The sequence below is a fragment of the Giraffa tippelskirchi genome, chromosome 13, assembly GCF_054371585.1.
Source record: "Giraffa tippelskirchi isolate mGirTip1 chromosome 13, T2T-mGirTip1v1.2.pri, whole genome shotgun sequence".
NCBI lineage: Eukaryota > Metazoa > Chordata > Mammalia > Artiodactyla > Giraffidae > Giraffa > Giraffa tippelskirchi.
Genome location: NC_137287.1, coordinates 50,880,810 through 50,908,256, shown reverse-complemented (window position 1 = coordinate 50,908,256; position 27,447 = coordinate 50,880,810). Strand labels below are relative to the sequence as shown.

The following is a 27,447-nucleotide window of genomic DNA, read 5'->3' as shown; positions in this document are numbered from 1 at the left end:
CATTTGCTTCCTCCTCTTAGGCCTGCGTGGGCAAGTCTCTGACTTGGGATGAAGTGTTCAGAGGCCTGCTGTGACTGCACAGCTAAAGCACTTTCTCCAGTTTCAGGGCTCTCAAGTACTAAGATCCAATGTAGCCACAGTGCTATCAAAGAAACCTTAGATTGTTCTTCTATGATGGCAAGAAGCCAAATGAGAAAACAGGTTGAGACAAGGGCCATTTTTATCTGCACCAAGAACATCATGAAAATGCCATGAAAACCATAAACCCGAGTGTGCTGACTGAAATGGATATTTTAATCACAATGATTACACAATGATAACTAGTTGCAATTTAAAGACTCCCCATATCATTGCTATCTCAGACTCATTTATCCAGGTGATGTAAAAACAGAGACAAAAGTGAGCTTCATTTACAAGTTTTAAATATTTGATTTAACTACAAATTTAGAAACATTCTACAACTCCTCAGTTCAGTTCAGTTGCTCAGTCATGTCCAACTCTTTGCAACCCCATGAACCACAGCACGCCAGGCCTCCCTGTCTATCTTCAAATCCCAGAGTTTATCCATCGAGTCGGTGATGCCATCCAACCATCTCATCCTCTGTTGTCCCCTTTCCCTCCTGCCCTCAATCTTCCCCAGCATCAGGGTCTTTTCCAGTGAGTCAGCTCTTTGCATCAGGTGGTCAAAGTAATGGAGTTTCAGCTTCAACATCAGTCCTTCCAATGAACACCCAGGACTGATCTCCTTTAAGATGGAATGGTTGGATCGCCATGCAGTCCAAGGGACTCTCAAGAGTCTTCTCCAACACCACAGTTCAAAAGCATCAATTCTTCAGCTCTCAGCTTTCTTTATGGTCCAACTCTCACATCCATACATGACTACTGGAAAAACCATAGCCTTGACTAGATGGAACTTTTTGACAAAGTAATGTCTCTGCTTTTTAATATGCTGTCTAGGTTGGTCATAACTTTCCTTCCAAGGAATAAGCGTCTTTTCATTTCATGGCTGCAATCACCATCAGCAGTGATTTTGGAGACCCCCCAACATAAAATCAGCCACTGTTTCCCCATCTATTTCTCATGAAGTGATGGGACCAGATGCCATGATCTTAGTTTTCTGAATGTTGAGCTTTAAGCCAACTTTTTCACTCTCCTCTTTCACTTTCATCAAGAGGCTTTTTAGTTCTTCTTCACTTTCTGCCATAAGGCTGGTATCATCTGCATATCTGAGGTTATTGATATTTCTCTCAGCAATCTTGATTCCAGCTTGTGCCTCTTCCAGGCCAGTGCTTCTCATGATGTACTCTGCATATAAGTTTAATAAACAGGGGGACAATATTCAGCTATGACGTACTCCTTTTCCTATTTGGATCCAGTCTGTTGTTCCATGTGCAGTTCTAACTGTTGCTTCCTGTCCTGCATACAGGTTTCTCAAGAGGCGGGTCAGGTGGTCTGCTATTCCCATCTCTTTGAGAATTTTCCACAGTTTATTGTGATCCACACAGTCAAAGGCTTTGGCATAATCAATAAAGCATAAATAGATATTTTTCTGGAACTCTCTTGCTTTTTCGATCATCCAGCAGACGTTGGCAATTTGATCTCTGGTTCCTCTGCCTTTTCTAAAACCAGCTTGAATATCTGAAGTTCACAGTTCACGTATTGCTGAAGCTTAGCTTGGAGAATATTGAGCATTACTTTACTAGTGTGTGCTGCTGCTGCTTCTGCCTCATCACTTCAGCCGTGTCCAAATCTGTGTGACCCCATAGACGGCAGCCCACCAGGCTCCTCTGTCCACAGGATTCTCCAGGCAAGAATATTGGAGTGGGTTGCCATTTCCTTCTCCAACGCATTCATGCGTGCTAAGGCGCTGCAGTCCAGTCCGACTCTGTGCAACCCTATGGACAGCAGCCCTCCAGGCTCCACTGTCCACAGGATTCTCCAGGCAAGAATATTAGAGTAGGTTGCCATTTCCTTCTCCCTTACTAGCATGTGAGATGAGTGCAACTGTGCGGTAGTTTGAGCATTCTTTAGCATTGCCTTTCTTTGGGATTGGAATGAAGACTGACCCTTTCCAGTTCTGTGGCCACTGCCGAGTTTTCCAAATTTGCTGACATATTGAGTGCAGCACTTTCACAGCATCATCTTTCAGGATTTGAAATAGCTCAATTGGAATTCCGTCACCTCCACTAGCTTTGTACAATTGCTCAGCAAGATATTTTTTAGAAATTTAAATTAAAAGGTTATAAGTAAAACAGTAATTAAAGATCTACTCTTGTATAAGAAAATAACAAAAAATCTAGAAGCACAAATTATCTTCTGACTTAGGATCACAAGGTTGTTTAGTTCATGAAAAGGGTTTCTCTTACGATTCCTTCAAATGAAGAAACACCCATATGTGGTCAGTGTCCACACACCCGTCAGTCACTTATGCTGAGGGGCAGAGAACCTGTGGTGGGAGCAGCGGAGCCTGAGATGATTGTGAAGCACGGCCAGAGTCAGACACCTCAATGTCCACTTTCAGTTACTGGGCAATAAGATTCCATTTCTAAATTAGAGTTTAAATGCAGCTTTTCAAGAAAATTTACGAATTTCATCAGTATCTCTTAAAAATGAGAAACCTTGGACCAAAAAATATCACAAAATTTCCATGTCCTTGATTACCACAGTCACTTATGGCTTTTACTTAGTGTGCATAAGTCAAATAAACAGCTCAGAAATTCACCAAATTAGAAACAAGAATCACTTATCAGAAATCTGAAACTCAAGGCAAAAAGATAATAGAACTGCCCTTAGTCAAATAAGTCTCAAAGCTGTTATGTAAAGGACATGGAATTGAGGTAGAAACCACTACACTTGCTCTTGGAGTAAGATTTCATTTGAGCACTAAAGTATTATAGAAATTTCTAACACAAGGGGACTTCAGGACTGGCCTCCTGCTAATAAGAGTGCTGAATAGAGATCTGTTCTGCTGCTTCTCCGCCTCAAGTTTGGTGCTCATCTCTGCCAGCCTCTCATTAGTCCTGCGGAAGATGGAAAACACCAATTTCATTCATGCTTCCCTACATGACTGGCATTTTTAAAGTTGCCGTCTAGCAAATGGAATTCCCATTAAACTGTTTGAACACTGAAAGCACAGAGGGGAGTAGACAGTGACAGTTGTAACCTTGCTCTAAAGAAGTACATGTGTCTGGGGCTCCTCAAGTGACAAGTCACAGTGGGGAGAGGAGAGAGAGGGCGTCAGAGAGAAAGGGAGGTGGGCTCACAGTGACCCCTGCTGCCTCTGGGACATGCCTGCCTCCAGGAAACAGTTCAGGGATGAAGAAACACACCTCACACAAAACCATTCTCAAGTGCTTCCTTTCACCACCCTCGTTATATACGTTTCACTCATGACCTCGGAGAAATTAAGCATTTGGCGCTGAGGAATGACCTAGAGGCACAATCTCGAGGGGAGGACAAGAAAGTCAATGTGTGAGACTGAAGAGAGCTAAAACAGCCCCAGGAACAATGACAAGCATCCCCTGCTTTTCCAAAGTTCACTTTATGTCACTTACTTCTATGAAGGGCCTATGTCAGCAACAGTTTTTGATTAAAAAAAAAAATGTGAAGAGAATTTTTGGTTTCATTTCTAAAGGCAAAAAGTCGAAACAGCGTTCAGTGTATGTCTTTACAGTGAGAGGCATCGTGCTCCCCAAGCAAGGAGACCGGCCCCTCCGGGATCCTTCCCCGGAAGCCACACACCACATCCCAGCATCAAGTCGCCACAGCCCTGAACTCTCTCTGGGAGCACCTGTGCTTCCCTCGTGTATACTTATTTTAGGCATCGGCTAGCAGAATGTGTCCTCGAGTACCTGCTGCTTTGCCGCATGCTCTTTGGGCTGATGAAAGGTGTCCTAGGAGTGCTCTGCTTTCAGACGGCGGCGGGGAAGCCTGGACTCAGCACTGCAGGTGGGATCTGCCCTTTCCAGCCTCCACACACCCCCTCAGTCAGGTCACCATGCTAGCTTCAGCCACTCTGTGAATTACTCTGCCTTTCACCCGTGTGAATTCCCCCTAGTTCACAAGCGTGCTTTTAAGTAGTATAGAAAAACTTGGTACAGTATTAACATAGATTGTCTTAGAGCGCCCTCTAGCAGTGACTATCTAATTAGCTTTCACTTCCTACTAATCTCAGGAACCTGGCTTTATAAAAATTAGGTTTCGGAGAGAAATTAAGGGATTAAATTTATCTTCTGTGATTCTGTGTCTCGGCTACTTATTTACTTTATTTGCCAATGACGTTCTGACTCCTAGTTCTTCTAGGTAGAGTTGCTTATATTTTTCCCACTCTGCTTTATTATAATCTTCTGGCAAAGTTTTCATCTTGAAGAGTTCAGATTCCAAGTCTTCAATTCTGAGTTCCATCTGACTTTTTATGGAAACATTATTCTTCTCTCATAACTACTCCAAGTTCTCTTGAGATGCTGCCTGTATCTAAGGCAAACGTAAAAAGATAACATTTTTAAAATAATTATAACTTGGATAATTGTACTTGTTCCCTTTAGTTTTAAGTCAGTGATTCAGAGGGCAATTTTAAATGTGAAAAATAGAGTGGAAGTTTAAAACAATTATCGTCAATGTGAAGTGAATTAAATCTGAGGTATAAAATTAAAGTGGAATCAATGTTATAGGAGTACTTATATAACCTGATAATTCAAAGACCACAAAGATCAACTTAAAATTTTAAACACTGAACAAGACAACTTAAGAAAAATTCAAGAGGATGGTGCTGGTTCTAAACCACGATATTGTCTTTTCCTCCTAATAGTCTTGCTGTATACCAATTGGTCTTGTAAGTAAAAGAATTCTTTAGTGAGAATCATTCTGAAAGGTCAGTTTACTGGTAACTATGATGGAAACTGAAATATTTAAAGGGAGAAACAAGTGTCCCATTCCTTCCAGAAATCTACAAAACGAACTGCTCTAAGGGAAGTAGAGGGAACACATAAACTGTATACATCAAAATGTAATGTACAGTGAGGTGAATTCAAACACATGACAGATCAACAAATTAACCTGCAAAAATAGGTTGACTTCATTTCTCTATGAGATCCTGTCTCGCTCTTTCTTCAGTCTCCAGTATATACTGCTCTACTTGACTGTGTTCTATCATATTCAGTTCTATATGACTTTTGAGGGTCACTGCTTCTTGCTCCAACTTCTTTTTCTTCTCCTCTAGTTTTTCACATTTCTTTTGCATTCCTTTCATAGATAATAACTCCTCTCAAAGGACTTGATTTTTCTGCATCCAGGTGCAGCCATTTTGAAGGTGCAGTTCCCAGCTCTGCTGGAAGATCATCAGTCTTCAAGAAGAAAACAATACCATTTGGTAATGAGGCAAGTGGACTGAGTACAGCCTAACTCAAACCCAGGATCAAAAAAATATGATGGTATCTGTATTGTAGAATGTAGGACCAGGAATTATTCAGAGAATCAAGAAAGAAGTTCAAACCACCAAGAGTCAGAAAATATACTCTTCACTGTCATCATCTTTCTCACACAACATTTGCATTTGATTTTACACTTTTATTGTTCTACAATAAATATTTTTCTACCTTTTCTCTATTAAATGACTACAAGTCCCCTCTTAGTAGAACATCTCTTACTCCTCCCCACCCCCCATCTTAATGCCCCACGGTTTTCAAAGAAGTGTGAGGGATACTGTATTGGGTTATCTAGGGCTGAGTCAATAAATCCCTCCAAAAGAAGACTGTGAAAACAAGACTCTAATTACTAAATCTGTAAATATGGATGCTAATCCCATAAGCCTTATTCTGAACTACAAAGACTTTTTGCTCATTTGAACTGCATTCCAAAGCAGTTAAAGAAATTCCATTTCCTAAGAGTTTACTGAGATGATCCATACATTTTTTTCTGGAAAGAAAAATGCCACATTCTGGTAATCCTTTGTTACTTTCCATTTATGCAAGACAAGGGCTGTGCGTATCAATAAATATTCCCTGTTAGTGTGTACTTAAACAAGATTCTCCCTCATAGAAAAAATGACAACAGCGTAAATTTAAGGGCTAAACTGCTCTTCACAGGCTAGATGACAAGGGCTGAAGAGAAAAGGCTCCATGAGAGCTGGACAGTCAGGAAAGCTCTGGAGGAGGAGAGACTGGGCACCAGGTCTGAATAAATGGAGGACTACCCAAGAGGAACAGAAACTGTGAAGACAGAAAGGGCAGTCTGAGCAAAGGCAAGAAAAGGAGAAATCAGCCAGTGAACTCTGAGGATAAAATCCCACCACAGGGAAATAAAAACATGCCCACAAAGAAACACGTAAATCAATGTTCACAGCAGCATTATTAATAGCCCCAAAGTGGAAACAACCTGAAGCTGCATCAACTGATGATGGATACATGGCTTAGTCACATACTGCTTACTGTTTGACCATCAACAGAAACAGAAGAACTGATATGTGCTATCACATGGATGAACCTTGAAAACATGACATCAAATGAGAAAAGCTAGTCCCAAAGGAGCACATACTGTATGATTCCATTTATATAAAATACCCAGAACAGGCATGTCTCCAGAGACTGATATTAGACTGGGGGTTGCCTGGGACTGAGGAAGATGGGGGAAGGGGCATAGGTGGTGGCTAAGGGATGCAGGGTTTCTTTTTGGGGCTGATGGAAATGCTCTAAAATTGACTGTGGTCACAGGGGACACCCCTTTAGACTAAGAGATACTGAACTACACATGTTGAGGGGGTGAATTCCATGATACGTGAATTACACCTCAATAGCCTTTTTAAAAAATTCAATGGCAGGATCTAGATAATCTTAATTCTCCAGTTTGGATGAACATACTATACTCCATCTGAGTACCTCCATGCCTTTATAGTATATCTAAAATGAAAAGAAAAGAAGACAATGCCTGACTTCAACTGCTCTGTTTAATACCCTTTCTGCACAAGTTATTCTTAAATCATGAAATAAATATATACAGAATTCTACAGCCTTTCACAAAAGTGAAGATGTGAAATGAAAATTTTCTGCAACATTCCATTAAACATTATCCTCTGATTTTATCTGGCTTGCCTCATCACGGTAATACAGCTATCACTAAAAAAGGTCTATCAACTTCTGTGAAGAATGAGGCACAATTCCCAACTTTTCTAAGGGTATCTAATATAAGAAAAAAGATATAGTGCAAATGGCAGAATGAAAGTCAGAGTTTAAGAAACAAGTGCATTTAAAAATAATAAAACTGTAGTAAATTACTTGTAATGAAAATACAAAGAAAGCTGTCCATGAAAATGAGTGTCTTAAAACGCTTTATACTATGTATTGACCGTTGACACATCAAATTTCACACCTAGCTGACTTGTGAGTTGAACTAAGTTGTTCCTTAAGCCCTGTGCCTCAACTTCTAAGTTATGACAATAATGTGATGTGACCTCCAGTGAAGCCTCCGAAATAGACTGCTTTCTTAGGGTATCAGCCAGTTCTTGTGTAAGTTGTCTCACAACTGCCTAATAAGATGCTATGTAACGGAGTTTACAAAATCACTTTACTATTATGTTATGTTAATAATACAGAACGCCAACATATGTACTTTGATCTCATCTCACACGCTAGCAAAGTAATGCTCAAAATTCTCCAAGCCAGGCTTCAACAGTACATGAATCAAGACCTTTCAGATGTCCAAGCTGGATTTAGAAAAGGCAGAGGAGCCAGAGATCAAATTGCCAACATCTGCTGGATCATAGAAAAAGCAAGAGAGTTCCAGGAAAACATCTACTTCTGCTTTATTGACTGTGTCAAACCCTTTGACTCTGTGGATCACAACCAAGTGTGGAAAATTCTTTAAGAGATGGGAATACCAGACCACCTTACCTGCCTCCAGAAAAATCTGTGTGCAGGTCAAGAAGCAATAGTTAGAACCAGACATGGAACAACAGACTGGTTCCAAATTGGGAAAAGAGTACATCAAGGCTGTATGTTGTCACCCCACTTATTTAACTTAGATCAGAGGACATCATGCCAAAGACGGGCTGGAGGAAGCACAAGTAGAAATCAAGATTTTCGGGAGAAATATCAGTAACCTCAGATATGCAGATGACAACACCCTTAGGGCAGAAAGTGAAGAGGAACTAAAGAGCCTCTTGATGAAAGTGAAAGAAGAGAGTGAAAAAGCTGGCTTGCAATACAACATTGAAAAAACTAAGATCATGGCATCTGGTCCCATCACTTCATGGCAAACAGATGGGGAAACAGTGAAAACAGTGACAGACTTTATTTTCTTGGGCTCCAAGTCAATGCATATGGTGACTGCAGCCATGAAATTAAGAGGCTTGCTTCTTCCAAGAAAACTATGACAAACCTAGACAGTATTATTAAAAAGCAGAGACATTACTTTATTGACAAAGGTCCATCTAGTCAAAGCTATGGTTTTTCCGGTAGTCATGTATGGATGTGAGAGTTGTGTCATCAACAAGGCTGAGCACTAAAGAATTGATGCTTTTGAACAGTGGTGTTGGAGAAGACTCTTGAGAGTCCCCTGCAAGGAGATCCAACCAGTCAGTCCTAAAAGAAATCAGTCCTGAATATTCATTGGAAGGACTGATGCTGAAGGTCCAATACTTGGGCCACTTGATGCAAAGAACTGACTCATGGAAAAGACCCTGATGCTGGGAAAGACTGAAAGCAGGAGAAAAAGGGGACGACAGAGGATGAAAGGGCTGGATGGCATCACTGACTCAATGGACATGAGTTTGAGCAAGCTCCGGGAGTTGGTGATGGACAGGGAAGCCTCATGTGCTGCATGCAGTCCATGGGGTCACAAAGAGTCAAGACATCACTAAGCAACAACTAAACTGAACTGATAGACTTTGAAAACTATCACCACAGACATCTGCTCACCTTATTTTCCCTCCTCATTGAATCTGGTTACAGACACAGAAGTGGCCACCCTCAGCCCTTCCTGATATTAAGTTACTCAGAAAAAAGATGCAGACCCGCTGTCCATGCCCTGCCCCTCCCAATAAATATGCAGAGCTTCACCACCTCATGTCCAGAAAGAAATAGGTGTGAATGTGAGGCAAGTGGTGGAAAATTCCACGCTGTGGAACATTTTGCCCTTCTTTATTAGAGGTTTGATTAACTTCAGAGATCCTCACATATTCTATCCAGTGCTTAGATCTTTCAAAGAGATTCCTATCTCAGTGAAAAAATGAGGCCGTTCCCTTGTGGCTTATCTATTTTATATCTAGTAGTGTGTCTATGTTAATCCCAAACTCCTAATTTATCCCTCCTCCCTACCTTTGCCCTTGGCTAACCACAAGGACCAGCATAGCACAGGGAACTCTACTCAATATTCAGTAGTCACCTACATGGGAAAAAGGATCTAAAAAAGATTGGATATATGTACACATATAACTGAATCAGCTTGCTGTACATCTGAAACTAACACAAAATTGGAAATCAAGTACATTCCAACATAAAAGAAAAATGAAATTTAAAAAATGAGGTTTCTCTCACGGCCTTCAGGGAGCCTCAATAACCTTGCTTCCCCCTGCCTCCAGACCACAGCCCCTACAGCTCTCTCCTTGACTCACTCCATTACTGCTGCTCTCAAATCCTGCCACCTTTCAGTCTTAGTGGACATGCATGTACCCAAACGATAGTAATTCATCCTTAAAATGAGAATTCTCCAAGCCTGGCTTCAGCAGTACGTGAAACGTGAACTTCCAGATGTTCAAGCTGGCTTTAGAAAAGGCAGAGGAACCAGAGACCAAATTGTCAACATCCGTTGGATCACTGAAAAAGCAGGAGAGTTCCGGAAAAACATCTACTTCTGCTTTATTGACTATGATAAATCCTTTGACTGTGTGGATCACCACAAACTGGAAAATTCTTAAAGAGATGGGAATACCAGACCACCTGACCTGCCTCTTGAGAAATCTGTATGCAGGTAAGGAAGCAACAGTTAGAACTAGACATGGAACAAGAGACTGGTTCCAAATTGGGAAAGGAGTACATCAAGGCTGTATACTGTCACCCTGCTTATTTAACTTCTATGCAGAGTACATCATTAGAAAAGCTGGGCTGGATGAAGCACAAGTTGGAATCAAGATTGCTGGAAGAAATATTAATAACCTCAGATATGCAGATGACATCAGCCTTATGGCAGAAAGTGAAGAAGAACTAAAGAGCCTCTAGATGAAAGTGAAAGAGGAGAGTGAAAAAGTTGGCTTAAAGCTCAATATTCAGAAAACTAAGATCATGGCATCCGGTCCCACCACTTCATGGCAAATAGATGGGGAAACAGTGTAAACAGTGATAGACTTTATTTTTTTCGGGCTCCAAAATCACTGCAGATGGTGACTGCAGCCATGAAATTAAAAGACGCTTACTCTTTGGAAGGAATGTTATGACCAACCTAGACAGCATATTAAAAAGCAGAGACATTACTTTGTCATAAAGGTCTGTCTAGTCAAGGCTATGGTTTTTCCAGTAGTCATGTATGGATGTGAGAGTTGGACTATAAAGAAAGCTAAGTGCAGATGAATTGACGCTTTTGAACTGTAGTGTCCGAGAAGACTCCTGAGAGTCCCTTGGACTTGAAGGAGATCCAACCAGTCCATCCTAAAGGAAATCAGTCCTGAATATTCATTGGAAGGACTGATGCTGAAGCTGAAACTCTAATACTTTGGCCACCTGAGGCGAAGAGCTGACTCATTTGAAAAGACCCTGATGCTGGGAAAGATTGAGGGCAGGAGAAGGGGACAACAGAAGATGAGATGGTTGGATGCCATCATCGACTTGATGGACATGGGTTTGGGTGGACTCCGGGAGTTGGTGATGGACAGGAAGGCCTGGCGTGCTGCAGTCCATGGGGATGTAAAGAGTCGGACACAACTGAGTGACTGAACTGAACTGAATTGATTGAATTGAAAATGAGAATTATGAGCAAATTATTTGCAAAAATGTTCTAAGTAAATCATAAATAGCAGATGGAAGAGCAAATCAAGAAGTGTTTGGGTAAAGCTCACCACTTGAGTCCCAGATTATGATTTAATGACAAGTAGATGCCTTTAAACAGTTGACAGGCCATAAGAATAAATGATTCAAGGCTGAAATATTTCCTAAATTAAATTGACATGAAGAAAAATAAATTATCCCAAGAAATATGACAAATACCTCCAACAAACACCACCACTTGCTAGCTTTAAAAAAAAATACATCTGACACCTAACCTATACAGCTACCCCAAAGTAAGTCTTAGCTCTGTACATATCTAAACAGATTAAATTTTGTAAAAAAATTTTTTCTTGAGAATATGCTACTGTTCTAACATTGTAATAGTCTACTACAAGAATTATACCTACTGATACCTGCACTAAGCACTTCTACAAACACCAATTAACTCATTAGCTATAGTGATTCTGGAAAGGAAGAAGTTAGAAATACAAGTAAGCTGCAGGTTTTTCACCAGGTCTTCTGACTCTACTAGTCCTCTTACATCAAACCACAGTTATTTCTCTAGTACAAACATCTCAATACAAAATAAGCCTCTTACTACACTCATGGTGCATACACTAATGGTAAATTGGTAAAATTTAGAGCGCTCTTCTGAGACAATCATGAGATTGTTTGCTGCTTCCATAACTTTCAATACTTTTTTGTAATGTTTAAAATAGTAAGATAGGGTGAAAAACAATGAAAAACACTTATTAATTCTCACTAAATATATATTATGTCATACCTATCACTGTTTGCAAAAGTTCCTTGTACTAAAATAGGACACTACATAGAGCAAAGTGTTAATTTTCTCACAAAAATGACATGCAAACTACAGTCTCTGAATTGCCTATACTTTTCCTCCTTAGCATCAGTGAAAGTTATAAACTAGCCTAATCATCTATCAAGGAAGGGAAATCACTGCCAAAAATTAAGAGTATCTATTGCTAGTAGCAAGAGGTATGGTTTTTCTTGGGCGGGGAGCAGAAGACGTGGGACTTTTATAAGTTTATTCTGAAGAAGTTACTTTTAAAGTGTTCAAAAATGTTTTTACAACTGATCTTGCAGTTTTTACAAATTGGAAAACTGTAAATGATGTGCCAAGGTCATTGACAGGGCATTGGTTAAAGAAATGACAGTGGAGCCAAGAACGGACTCTGATTTAGACACTGAAGGTGATGACGTGCATGGAGTGACGCACATGCTCAGTCCAAAGCAGAGGGACTTGGGTGTGTAGCGCAGTCGATGGGGGAGCACACGCTGTCTTCCTGGCCTAAGGCGCAATCGGAGGAGGATGTCGGCTCCTCCGATATAGTTGCAATAATTTTGCGATCAATTCCTGTGGAAAATATTAAAGGCCTCTCCTTGGATGAGGTCATCATATGTCCCTACCTGACTGCTGTAGACAAATGGATCTGAATTACAAATATTACTTTATCCGACACATGAAAAATGTCATCCCTTCTCAAAATATAGATGTATAGGCTTTCACAAGCCTCTATACTATCTATGGTACATACTCTTCGTTTATAAAATATATACATACACACACATAAATGACTACAGAAAATACCTCAGAGTTCATTTCCTTATTAGCCATTTCTTTCTGCTTTTGTTTGGCAAGCCGATTGGCCAGGATTCCCTCCTGTAAGATTCTGGCATTCCTGTTCTCCAGAAAGCTGCTTCTGAGTGTCATATGTCGCTCTTCCATAACCTGGAGAGACACTATATGAAGTATTTGGGCCCATATCATTAAAAGAAAAAAAAAAAAAAACAGTTAAAAGCTTAGAAACAGAATATAAAATGAAATAAAACTGTTTAAAGGAAGTAGCCTTTTAAAGCACAAGGATCTTATCCCACATGACTAACTTGGATCTTTAATGTCTGCTAAATTTATCACAGAGCAACAACATGCAGATCCAGTATTGTGAAAGGAAATTTCTTTACAAAGCATTTAACTAGTTCCTTCACAGTCTCAAGGCAAGTTAGCCTGTATTTTAACATTTAAAAAGCCAAAATTAATACATGGATTGGAACTAATAAGATTACTTTGTCTAATGTATCAAAAGTGCCAATCATTATGTTAATAATTAAGCTCAAGTAACATCCATTCCTCCATGCAGAAAACACATACAGAGCATCTATTAGAAGCCAAAAATGGCAAGAAACTAATCACTTAAACTCTGAATGTCACAGTTCATACCTAAGTTGAGATAACATTTTGTTTGAAATCTAAATAATACATATTAAATAAAAGGGATATTATAAATAATATTGATGAAATGGCGTTAGAAATTTGAGATTTTCACCAACGATTACTCTACCTGATTCAGATCATTTCTCAGTCTTCAGTTCCATCTAGTGCTCTGAGAGTGAGTTCAAGTTGCTGTTACACATTTCAACTTCTTTACAATATTGGTCTTCCTTTCTTCTTAACTGCTCCCTAATCTTTTCATATAACATATCAGCATTTCTTCTATTCTCTTCTTCTTGCTTTAAAGAAGCAATCTTTAAATCTGCAAAATTTATAGAGCTCTTCTTAAAAAAACATGAGACTATTTGCTGCTGCAGTAACTTTCATTCCCTCTTCATAATGTTTAAAATAGTAAAATGGGGGGAAATACAATGAAGAACACTTAATAATGATCACTGTTTTCATGCAGAAGGTTAAGAATAAAACAGCATAATTTTTTCTTTCCTGTCTTGAGAAAAATGGCTACTTCATACTTCTGTGGGTAGGAATGAAAAGTAATCTAAACTTTCTTAACAATAGTTTAGAAATATGCATCAAAGACCGTTTCCAAACGTTCTCATACTTTAACCAAATAATACACTATTATTAAAGAAAATGAATTCAAAATAATTAGACATGTAGAAATGAATCTGTAGAAAAGATGTTCCTTGTAGTATTAACCATAATACAGAAAAGTGAAAAACAACTGAAAGTCAATCTGTTGAATCATGAATGAGGTTTCCGTTATGGTGGACTTCTGTATGATCATGAACATGATGATTTGGAAAAATAAACATTAAGTCATTAGAAGCATTCACTGTTAAGAACTTACATTATTTCCATGAATTTCACACTCCACAATACTAACGATGTATACTCCCCTGTAAAATCCCAGAGGGTAAGTTAAAAGAGTCTCTGCAGTATTAAAGTAAATAACAGTTCAAATATTTCTTTAAAACTAGGATGTGCAGTACCTCAAGCTGCTGAGATCTCGTTGCCACTCCACTTTCTGATGCCCTAACTGTGACTCACTTTTTTTCTTTCGGACAGTTCTTTCTGTAGCTCACCAACCTTATTTTCCAGTTTTTAAATTTCTCCTATAAGTAGTTCACAGTGGCTTTTTTAAAGTTCCATTTATCTTTCACACGAAAGAATTGCATCCCAAATTTTCAACAAGCTAACACAATCTGCAACAAGAAGAAAACACATAGAAACAAGAAACACATTGATGTATTTTTGAGTATAAAGGACTGTGACTTTCATGTTCACTCCTCCATACACTGAACAAATATTGAGTGTCTATCAAGTGGAAGACATTATTCTAAGCTCTCCAGATAAAATAGATGACCCTGGCTCTTGTTTAGCTTGCAGTCTAGTAGAAGAGAAAGAGAAATAAAATAATTACATACATACATATATAATAATTATAAATTCAGGTACAGTAAGAATGATCATAGGCTCAGCGTATACACTCACTTTCACTTTTAATACAAAACATATTTCTAAGATGCACAGCACTGTAATATATCAGTAGCTCTAGAGCAGTACTAGACAAGGTGTGCACACATTACTACACTATACACAAACAGGCTTTGTATTGATATTTACACCACTGTCCTACCTTTATACCTCAAGCCAAGTGGTTCTACTTGCATCATGGAATTCTTAGAGTAAAGACATAGCCATTCTGGGAAGCACTTTCAGATGATGGAGATAAGTCATTCAGGTAGCTCACGTCATTAATCTGTGCTTTGACCTACACAGAAATAATACTGTTTCACAGTGTCCTTAAAATATTTATAAAATATACTAACTGTACAAAGGTGATAAATAGTTCTTCATTAAATCAACAACAGACACTTCTTAAAAGGACAGATTTTAATCAAAACGATAATTTGATCAAGAGTGTTTCTAAATTAAGTTCTCAAAATGTATGTCTCTACAACAAATGAATATTTTCTGTTTTGCCACTATTCCTTTTACAAAATATTTTTTACTAGGATAATATTTTTTATAATTAACTTTATTATACCTTGTTCTTTTCATTAGATGTTTTCTTTGCAGCCCTAAAATAACAAATGATTCTTTTCAGGCTAATATTAAATATTTAAAAATACAAACAATACCTAAACTTTGGCTTTTTACATAAAACCTTTGCACTGGGAAGTAATTTTTTACTAAAGGATTAAACAATAAATAAAAGTAGCATTAATGGACAAAGAAAATATACAAATAATACTAATAAAGCATTGAATTTAGATCAAAGGAAAAGGAAAAACATAACGTTACTTGTGTTATTTGACAGGAAGCAGCATACCAGGGTTTTTGGCAGTTGTCATTTTCAATAAGAACTACCTTTTATGGCAATAAAACCTATCTGGGAAGCATTCCTTAAATCCTTATAAGAAAGAAACCCATTTTTAAGAAAACCATAATAACCATGATATTAGCATTCTGAGGACTTCCTATGCAACTGCTATGCATTATTATAAGCACTTGACATGTCTTAAGGCATTTTTAATCCTCACAGTAATGCTCGGAGATAGGTAATACATTAGGTCCTCTACATAGGGAGAAATGGAGCACGGAAGGGCTGAGGATCTTGCCCAAGCCCACACAGCAGGTCACCAACAGACCCAGAATTCAAACCCAGGAAATCTGGCCTCAACACTGCGGTTCCAAAACATACTGAGAAAGTAAGATTTAAATAAGTCTAAGTAATATGACAGCAAATGAATCTATATTATTATTCCATGTCTACCAATAACTATAAATAATAATTTCTGAATCTTAACATATTTCTAAAAAAAGCAAACATCTTTCCACGTAGCTGCTGCAGCTAAGTCACTTCAGTCGTGTCCGACTCTGTGTGACCCCACAGACGGCAGCCCATCAGGCTCCCTCGTCCCTGGGATTCTCCAGGCAAGAACACTGGAGTGGGTTGCCATTTCCTTCTCCAATGTATGAAAGTGAAAAGTGAAAATGAAGTCGCTCAGTCCTGTCCGACTCTTAGCGACCCCATGGACTGCAGCCTACCAGGCTCCTTCGTCCATGGGATTTTCCAGGCAAGAGTACTGGAGTGGGGTGCCATTGCTTTCTCCTCTTTCCATGTAGGCAATATTGGAAATCTACTTGCAATAAAGACTTGCTTTTTGTAAAGAAATTCATCAATATGCATTCATGTAACCATTCTGCTCTTTCTTCATGCATCTGACATGCACTTATTGAGCAGACAATATGTGTTAATGACACTCTTGGTATGGGAAGGATGGTTTTAGTAATTTAGAACTTTATGATCCAAAAATAATAATTAATGAAAGATTGTCAATAGCTTTTTCTACTGAATATAAACAAAAATTTCCCCTTTTCCCAGGGATCTATAAACAATATGAAGTTAATATGATGTGATGTTTCAGAGTACCTTACAAAACCGTAGCTACTCACGATGATACGATCATGTAGAATCATCAAGGAATGATTAAATCCTATTCAGTATAGCCTAAGTGTTTGTATATTCATGATTCTATAATTTTTAAAAATCTATGTATGATAGAGTTGAAGTAATCATCTGCATATTCAATTACATAAGAATATTACACTTCAGAACCAATGAAAAAGCCCTTACCATAAAACTATATATGAACAGAAGTATTATGTATCATTAGTTTACTGTAATAGTTTAAAGATAATGTCATACAATCAATAAGCTTTCTACTATTGGAAATGGAAACAAGATTCAATAAACACGTCCTCTGCTGGCTCATTTCCAACAGCATATATATGCTAAAAGCTCCCCTCTGAATATAAAACAAGAAACTCCTTTGAACTCCCCATTCCTCTTCAGTTACCATCCACTTCTCCATTGCCTGTCCCAGGAAATAGTGCCTATGGAGCTGTTTACGTGTATTCGCTACAGTTCAGCTTCCAAGGGGACTAGTCACTGAAATGACTTCTGGCCAAAGGCACTGGTCCTCACCTTACCCTTTCGCAGTTATGTGGAAAATAACTTGCCTTACATGAAAATAGGAGAAAAACATGAACTCAAAACCCAATTTTGTCCCTGCTTGTTTGAATTAATTCATGTATATTAAATCTACCAAAAATGAATTAGGAGATGATTTTTAATATTATAAAGGCTGGCTTCCCTTAAAAATATTTCCCCTCACTATATCTTAAAGAGGGAGTCCCTACAGCACATTTCAAAGTTTTTTTTTTTTTTTAAGGACTAATATCTGGAGAACAGACAAACTTTATATTACTAGGAGCCAAAATCTATTAACGCCAATCAGAAAGAGGAACCATTTCCTCAATTTTAATGCAAATTATATATAATGATAATGTTATACATCAATACATATTACCTGCTTACATTCAGTTATGTGTGTGCCCAGCCCTGTCTGACTCTTTGCATCCCCTAGGACTGTAGCCTGCCCAGATTCTCTGTACATGGGGAATCTCCAGGCAAGAATATGGAGTGGATTGCCACAACCTCCTTCAGGGGATCTTCCCAACCCAGGGATTGAACCCAGGTCTCCCAACAGTACTGGAGTGGGTATCCTATCCCTTTCACCAGGGGAACTTCCCAACACAGGAATTGAACAGGAGTCTCCTGCATTGCAGGTGGATTCTTCACCAGCTGAGCTACCTGGGAAGCCCTTACATTTAGTTATATTAAATCCTAACAGCCACCAATGAAAGTGGATAAAGCATTTTTAATAATATTTACTGATTTCCCACCTGGAAATGAAATAAGTTATAGTTATTATTTGTACGCTAACAACAAAGGTCCAGTCTGGAAGGTTCAATTCTTTTAATAGACAGTTGGGCTGATTCTATGACCTGCTCTGTCGCTGAATGTTCATCCCTAAGTCCATCCTAAAGGAGATCAGTCCTGAGTGTTCACTGGAAGGACTGATGTTGAAGCTGAAACTCCAGTACTTTGGCCACCAGATGCAAAGAGCTGACTCATTTGAAAAGACCCTGATGCAGGGAAAGACTGAAGGTGGGAGAAGAAGGGGATGACAGAGGATGAGATGGTTGGATGGCATCACCGATTCAACGGACATGAGTCTGGGTAAACTCTCAGAAGTGGTGATGGACAGGGAGGCCTGGTGTGCTGCAGTCCATGGGGTCACAAAGAGTTGGACACAACTGAGTGACTGAACTGAACTGAAGTCAACTATGCCGAGATATCAGACAGAATGAATCTTTAGTCGTGGCATCAGTGATTGGCAATTTCAATGGAAAACCATGACCACTGGCAATGACTTCTCTTTACACGTATCTAGGTCAGGGACTATCATTGTCCTATTGTTCATAAATTCAACTCTTTAATCCTATGATTCAGTATTTGATCTACCTTCTTTATCATGTAAAGAAATTATAAAACTGGAAGAAGTAAACAACAGTCAGGAAAGTTTTCTGCCTCAATTCCAAAGACAAGCTATAAATTATAATAGATTCTAACAATATTTTAAGTTTTCTAATTGAAGTGCTATAAAAACTTAAGTGATCATCTATCGATTCTAAAAGGCTACTTTTGAAAGGTAATTTTATTTGTTATGAACTCTGTTGCAAACTGTATTATGTTGTTAAAGAATAGGAAACAGTATTAAACCAGAAATTTAAATTTATATTATTACATACCTGTGAATGGTTATTTTCATCTCCATCAGATTTTTATTGTTCTTCCTCTCATGTCATTTCTAAGTCTAGTTCTGCTGACAAATCTGTAAGTTTTGTTAAAATTACTTAGAATATTTAGATAAAAGACAGAATATTTAAAACATAGATTTAAAATATTGTATCAAATGACAGCTTATATCAATCTTAATCTTCAGCTGAATATTTACTTCTTTAAGAAATACTTCCAATGACCTAAAACTTCAAGAAACCTTTTGGGAAATACAAGAATTCACCAGGTTACAGGCACACAAACATCTCAAAGATTCATTCACAAATTCATCCAAACATCAGTGAACAAAACAATCAGAAACCAAACAAAATTTCAAAATAAAGGACACACATATAACGCCACAATATCTTCTCTTCTGTATTTCACAACAGGACCTTTATAACAACACGCCAAGCTTCAACTGCAACATTATTCATAGTTTACAAAATTCCTGTTACTTTTTTTCCTTTTCTCAATTCCTTAAATTGAAATGCTTCTTTCCCAACAAATTACTTTTCACCTTTTAAGACTCAGCCTGCTTTGTAAAGTTGTCGTTGATTACAGCTGTCCTTCCCCAGATAAACAGGCATCTCTTTCCTTGTACCTACCTTAGGACTTTATAGATTTTTCAAGTGTATCTGCATCACCTGAATGTAAATTATTTCTTCACATGTCTACCCTCTTGGCTCTCAGACTGCAGAGGACAAGCTCTTAAAAATCACCCTGGTATACACAAGTCTTTAGTTCTTTTATTCAATAATTATTTTTGGGGTTCCTGCTCAGTACTAGACACTGGAGTTTAAAGAAAAATGTAGATGAAAGGTGTCAGGGATGCCTTTCAAGAGATACTGCCTGAGTGCAGACTTACACAGTTCAAGGGAACAGAGGGCAGGTGAGGGAGAGCACGGAAGGCTGTAGCAAGACGAGGAGAGAAACACACACAGGAGAGGGTAAATATTTGTCCAAAGTACAGGGACAGGTGAGGAGGGCATCAGCAGCAGTTCAGGATTCCAGAGCAAAGGACAGAAGGGCGAGAGATGGAGAGTCAGGCAGAAGTCAGATTATGAAAGCATCACGTGTCGCTTTAAGATGTCTAGATATTAATGTTATTTGACGAGTGGTCCATGGTCACATGTGCTTTTGAGACAGGTGACTCTAAACACTACAGGAGATGGAATTTGAAGGGCATACAAATAAATGGAGGGAGAAGAATCTGAAGGCATTAATAATGAAAAAAAAAAAAAAAGGTGATGCAGGCCTGAACTGAGGGAGTGTTCCCAGAAATATTTAGGATATAAAACTTTCTGGGTCGAGTACAGAAAAAATCTTTATGAAATAAATACATGTACAAACCCTGGGACCCTGAAGGAGTAGACTCTGCCGGTTACTCTATAAAAGGTATCGACTGAGAAGAGAAACGATCTGCGTGAACTGTCTGAAGTTGCTTCTATTAATTTTGTGGTTTTCCTCTGTCACATCTTCCAGTGTTGAAGGGATTCATGTAGGTGTTTTATTTGAATTTGTGCTTCTTGGACCTACCAAGCTCATTGAGAAACAAGAGCAAACAAGTCACTTGTAGAGATGTAAAAAAAAAACAAAAAGCACTTTGAGTTTATAGCTTGTAGTCACTATTCTAGGAGATAACTGATAATCTTTTGTAAATGCAAAGGTAACTTCTACAGGTGAGGAAAGAAAAGAAAAAAATGACAGGAGTGAAAAAAGAAACAGCGTATGATTTCTTACTATAGCCCTGATTATATGACTGATTGAAGGCACTAAATTAATTGGTATTTATGGACAACACGTATTAGATGTGGTTACTCAATAGACTGGGCATCCTAGTAGAATAAGAATTGCTTTTCTATATACTGCTTTTAAATGATACAGCACTCCTTAAAACCAACATTCTTTCTGAACTATTAATTCATTACAAATAATAAAACAAGTTGATATATTAGATGGATACAACTGAGGAGGTACTATGTAGCAAATTTCCCATGACTCCCATTATCACCGGGAAAGCCAATTCTAAAATATATAAAGCCATAGAAAACACAAGAAATATTTTAGCATTTGGCTTCAGAGGTGCTCTTGCAGTCATACCGAATATAATTTATAACTAATACTTATGAATTCAGAGATATATAAAAATATAGCTAGGAAGCCACATTTTGAGAAGGCAATCTCTAGATGTCTACCTAGATCTCCCAACTAGACACAAAATTCTAAATATAATCCTGCTACCCACTCTCAGGTATGCTACATGCTAGCCTAAGTGAATTCACTTTCTCCTAACTCTCTTTGTCATTTATTGTCTTACTACGTTCAGAGGAAGAATGCAAACACCTTACTAAGAAATACTGTTTGGCTGTAGGTTGCATAAAAGGAGTCAGCACATAGTAGATTTTGCCACAACCTCTAATTTTGGAAACGTCAGTGCCCAGGTGGCCCAGGGCTGAGTGCTCTGGGCTTCTTCCCTACCTTGTTTGCTTTCTCAGTTTTCTGGCAGCTGAGACTTGCACAGCTGATGGAACGTGTTATTCCCTACCAGAAACACCACTCCAATATTCACCTTCTCTTTATGTATTAAGGTTGTCAGGGGAGTGTGTAATTTCCTCAGTTTGGTCTTGTCACAGCAAAAATTTGAAACAACGGACGTTAAAGCCCTCGGCGCGTCACAGCTCTTGGACAGTGTTACTTAGAAAATAAAGGAAAATACATCCTCGAGGTGTGAGGGCATGCTGACCCAAAAGACGCGAAAAGAGAGGAAGAGAGAGAGACAGAGCGCACTCGCATGGGAGAGAGACCAGAGAGAGACAGAGCGCACTCGCATGGGAGAGAGACCCCCGGCCCTTTGGCTTCTCTTTTCATATGCCCCCCCCCACCCCGCCCCAGGCTTGACCCATGTAAACTAGGCTAGCCAGGAATGCTGTTCGCTCTACCTGAGGTCCTCACTCCGGTCCTCGGACCTTCCTTTCTTCTATCTTGACGGGTTCTACCCTTCCTTGACTTTTAACCACCACCATTTCTGGACTCCTTTTTCCTATTCTAACTACCTAACAAGGTCATCTGGCCCAATTCTGTGGATGCTGACTAATTTTTGGTCATTGATTGTGAAATCGATAGACACTGATCATCAACTTGCAAATGCCTGGCTCTTTGACAAGCCTCATTACTGAGGCTCAAACTAGTAGAATCCCAACCTGAAAAATCTGAAAACAAAGTCTCCATTTATTAGAACGTGAGTAAGAATACAACTCTGACTACTTCCTACAAACTCGTACTTCAGAGAATCACTTCCACGTTCTCCTCTCCCCGCAAACTCACTACTCCTTCAGAGCTTATTGTATCTTACATGTCACTGCCATTCATGAAGAGATGCTGACTAGTGTGTCTCATTTTTTCTTTTTACTTTTCTAGTATTACTTACATCGATTCACTCAATCTGTTCCCTATTCTGTATTTCATAAGAACTTTATGAATCATTTAATTGCCACAGAATTATTAGATATTAAAAATCTTGCATGTTTCAAAATCAGTGTAGTATTTATTGAAAATAACAATTCTAGCATTTAGGGAATGAACCCTATTAATCTGTTTTGTTTCAAAACTTAGTTTGGTTTGCTACATCGTGCTAATGCTTCAAATAATTCCTGTGAAACAACTGCCAGAAAATCAGCTATCTTAAAAAAAAAGAAAAAGAAAGTCAATGCCTTCCATATTCCAATCAATCTACTTCAAATAACAAATACCAATACAACATATACCTTTGATGTCTGAGAGTTACTTAGAGTGTCTGGGGTTTCCCCTACTTCTAGCACCACCACACTTCTCTCCCACCCCCAGTATTCTCTGGAGCAACAACGATCTTATCTCTTTTCAGTGTTAATACATTGAAGCCATCTAGAAGGAATTCTTTCAAGTGTCCTCATCAACTCCAAACTCACTTCCCTAAGGACTTACTTTCCTCCCTTCCTCCTTTCACTAGAATCTCTCTTCTCTAAAGGTAATCTCTGGATCTGTGGTCTTTATTCTTCCCCCTTTACATTCTTTCTATGGATCATCTCCACCACTTCTTTTTCCCTCTTTGCTTAGCAATGGTATTTTACACCTGTAATTGCTACTTCAACTCCTTGCTTCCCTCTGGCTATAAACACGCTCAGAAAGAAACACAAAATAATGCTTTTCCTTGATCCTGTTCTGTCCTGCACTATCCAATGCTCTTCTTCCAGATTTCTCTAAAGGCAAGGCTACACCCTTGCTACTCGGAGAGCTTGTTAGAAACAGAATCTCAGACCTCCTGCTCAGCAAGTGCACTTCCCATAAGGTCCCCAGGCAACTAATTCAAATGTGAGAAACTCTGGTCTACACGGAGTCTGCTTCTACATGACTTCAACTCAATTTATTCTTCTAAAATCTTAGCCTCAACTTACCCCCAGTCTACCCTCATTTTGGAGACACTTCCCTCCAAACTGAAACTGCATTAGAAGTTGGAAACTTTCCAGTGGACACTGTATCAGGCTGTAGGTTCCTTGATCTCCCCATCAAGGCCCCTGCTCTCTCCTTCTTTCCAGTTCTCTTGTTTTGGCCTACATGACAACATCCTATAAAGCAGCAACATTTCATATGACTTCAATTTGCACTTATACATGAGTACCAATTCCCATGTTCCTTGCACAGAGGCTAATAACAGCTCTGCATGCCCAGGGACCTCAGTCGTGAATGCCTTCTAACAGCCAGGAAAACAATAAGACGGGGAAAACTCTGCTGTTCTTCTCAGACAAGCTCACTCCAAATTCATCACCCATGTCAAATACTCTCCCTTTTTCTAAAGACCTATCTTATTCCTTGCCACCTTCCCACATAGACCCTTGCTTCCATTTCCTTCATTTCCTCCCGGTACCCTATGCCTCTCTCATCCTTCATTCCCTCTTTCCTCTTATTTCTCAACCTTCCTGAGGTTATAGAGTATCTTGAAACAGAACTAATATTTTTTTTTTCTTTTGGCCATGGGTCACATGGAATCTTAGTTCCCTGACCAGGGATTGAACCTGTACCTCCTGCATCGGAGAGTCTTAACCGCACAGAGTCTTAACCTTTGGACCAGACCGCCAAGGAAGTCCAGGAACTCATAATTTAGCGCCTTAAATGGCAATCTCAATTTAATCTGTGGCTGACACCTGATAAGATACACTATTTCCCTCCTCCTCTTTTTCCTCACTACACATCCAACAGGTGATTTTCTCTGGCTATTAGAATATGTCAGCAGTCCCATTTTAATTCAACCTTCTTTCCGTGACTTTTCCATCAAATCTAGTTCTTACCTTCTACTTGTCCATTTAATGTCTTTTTTCCTCTTTGACCAGCAGCTCCAGATAAATGATCCACATACTTCTGTGGAAGGCTCTCAGAGATACTCTGTTAAAATTAATACTGAGGTGCATGAAGATTTCCTAAACCCTAAGAAAATATCCTACTTTTAAAAACTTCCCACGTTTAACCCAGTTAAGACAGGTTTTGCCAAGATCCCACAGCTGCTAAGTGACAGAACCAGGATGCTGACTTCAGGCACGGTGCTGGATCACCAGGCAGCAGCCGCCTGCAATGAAGAGGGCAGGCCCTTCCTATCTCCTTCCATTGGTGCCACCTTCAAACAAGGCATGGTTACTTTCTGTTACTTCAAGTATGGCTGCCATAAAGGTACTCTGCACATCCAAAATGCTTTGTATTATTAGCATAAAAGTGAAAGTCGTTCAGTCGTGTCTGACTCTGTGCCACCCCATGCACTATACAGCCCATGGAACTCTCCAGGCCAGAATACTGGAGTGGGTAGCCTTTCCCTTCTCCAGGGGATCTTCCCGACCGAGGAATCGACCGGGGTTGCCTGCATTGCAGGTGGGTTCTTTACCAACGGAGTGATTAGGGAAGCCCTTGTTAAAACATCACTAAAGCAAACTGCTGTTGTCATAAGCCCACATATTTATCACTACACCCCACGCTTTTGCGTCTCTTGAAATTGAAAGGTTGTTGCTGGACCACGGAAAGACGGCCGGGATTCTTGGCCTCTGGAGGAGAATTCAATCTGGGGCCAGAGATGAGGCTGGATCGCTCAGAGCTTTTGTGTGAAAAAGTTTTATTGAAGTATAAAGGAGATAGAGAAAGCTTCTGACATAGGCACCAGAAGGGGGCAGAAAGAGTACCCTCCTGCTAGTCTTCAGCTGGATGTTAGTCACTAGCAGTTTGTTAATGAAAGAAAGGAATGTCTTAAACTCAGAATGGCACCAGGCCCCTCATCCATAAGAAGTATTTTTGCATTATCTGGGGGCACCAGATATCCCAGGTCATAAAACGATTGATTTGAATCTTGGAGAAAGGCAGATCATGCAAATAGTTTCATTTACATAGATTAGGGGAACAATGTCTGAGTATAACATACTGGTTTGTCAAATAGGTTCTGAGCCATTAGGGGGAACGACTTGAAGTCCGAGTTTGGGGTAAATGCACAGCACATTAACATAGCTTAAGACAAACATTTCCATAAGAAAAATGCATTGGTTAACTCAAAGTTTGAGAATAGTTAACTTCAGGTGAAACCAGGTGTCATGGCAACACAGTATTTTAAGAGAAACCTCTTTTAAATTTGTATAGAGAAGGGAAAAAATATTGCTAGTTTGTTTCCTCCTGCCGCTTAAGAGAGAGATAAAATGTCTGACACTTGCAGCCTATTTCCTCCATTTGGAGACCCCTGGCCTTCCTGCCTAATGCCCTCTCAAAATGTTCCTTGTAGATCAACTTGACCATCCAAACGCAGTAATACTTTCAAGTTTCAAGAACTATCTTTTCAAGGCCAAAGTGGTAAAAAAACACAATTCAGCCTGTTTCTCTCTGACCCTCTCTAGCAGTTTTACACACGCACATGTACTAAGAAACACACACTTGGTTGGGAGACTGGGACTGGCACATACACACTACACACTATTGTGTATAAAACAGATAACTAATGAGGGCCAGCTGTAGAGCACAGGGAACTCAACATTCTGTAACAGCCCATATGGAAAAACTGTTTTTAAAAAGAGCGGATATACATATATGCACGTAACTGATTCACTTTGCTGCACACCTGACACTAACACACTATTGTAAATCAACTGTACTCCAATAAAAATCGAGGGAAGAACGGAAGGAAGAGACACAAACATTTGGCTATAGACTGACCTGGAATAATGCAGTAATTTTTAGATAAATGTCACTTCGGAACTCAAAGTGGAGGGTAGAAAAATCAGGATATTGTCATTATCCTCAAATTCAAAATAATTAGGGGCCCAGTGGCGGCGGGATGCACGCACTGGCCAAGCCCACCGCTGGCGCCTCCCAGCTTTCTCCGGGCGCCCCGCCGGCCCCACGTGGAGCGGCCCGGGTTCGACCGCCAGCTGCCCGCCCCTCAGGCCAGACGGTGACGGCCCGCCCTCCCGGCTCACAGGGCCCCGGGGCGCCTGAGCGCGTTTCCCACTGACAGGGTCCCGTTACTGGCTCTCAAGGACCCCTCCCCCCGCTCCCCGCCGGCCCGGCTCACCGCTCGCATGCTCCTGGCTCACTGGCTCATGCTTCCAGCTCACAGGCACCCTTCGCCCCACTCCCCGCCGGCCTGGCTCGCCGCTCACACGCTGCCCTCGCCCCAGGGGCCCGCGCTGCCCAGCCGCACGCCCCCCGCGCAGGCGCCTTCCCGGCTCGCCGCCCACACAACCCCCGCCCCCCAGGCACCGGCCTGTGCTCGCCGCTCACACGCCCTCTGCGCGCGGCCGACCCTCGCAGAGGCCCGGCCTAAGCTCTCCGCCCCTGCGCCATGTTCTGCGTGAAGGTCGTGGAGCCGGCCGGGAGCTGGCCCGCGCGGTCGAGGGAAGGCTGCCTGAGGCGGGGCGCCGTGAGGGCAGGGGCGGGCGGGCGCCTGCCGGGGCCGCTGCTCTGGGCTGCACAACCGCGAGCGGGATGGCATGTGTGCCTGTGGTTCCACTCCGTGGCTGTGGGCAGGTCGGTTTCGGCGGCTTCCCGCGCACGCGCGCGGGGGTCGCCGGCTCTTCCTCAGCTCCCCCCGCCGCCCCACATCCTCGAAGCTGCTGTGCGCGCGGGCTGCGCGGTGGGCGTCTCGCCCCGGTGACGCGCGGAGAGACCGGAAGACGGGCTGCTGGAGCTCAGGTGTGATTACACCGGGGAGGTGGGGACGGGGTAGCTGCGGTGAGGGTAGCGCCTCCGCGGAGCTGGCCATGCAAACACCTTCCCCTCCCCGCCGGGGAAGGGAAGGGAGCAAGGGGGCTCTGGGGCGGGAGGCTCGCTCTTCAGTCCCAGGGCATTTCAGAGGCGCGATGGGATTTCTCTGTGTTTAGATAGCTGTCGCAGCGCTTGTGCCTCCTCTGGTAAAGAATCTGTCTGCAATGGGGGGGACCTGGGTTCAATCCCTGGGTTGGGAAGATTCCCTGGAGAAAGGAAAGGCTACCCACTCCACTATTCTGGCTTGGAGTGTTGCAAAGAGTCAG

The 27,447-nt window shown here is 40.6% G+C and overlaps 1 pseudogene across 1 annotated transcript; it reads right to left on the bottom strand.

The window, feature by feature from the left end:
* Nucleotides 1-273: 273 nt before the first annotated feature.
* LOC145532110 (ankyrin repeat domain-containing protein 26-like) lies at nt 274-26,953 on the bottom strand (annotated as a pseudogene). Its single transcript, XR_014072999.1, has 11 exons — nt 26,490-26,953; nt 24,241-24,334; nt 18,889-18,971; nt 14,864-14,998; nt 14,217-14,429; nt 14,075-14,123; nt 13,334-13,525; nt 12,583-12,723; nt 5,056-5,342; nt 4,256-4,473; nt 274-3,020 (listed from the first exon to the last, which is right to left on the bottom strand). The product of XR_014072999.1 is annotated as an ankyrin repeat domain-containing protein 26-like (transcript).
* Between the last annotated feature and the right edge of the window lie 494 nt (nt 26,954-27,447).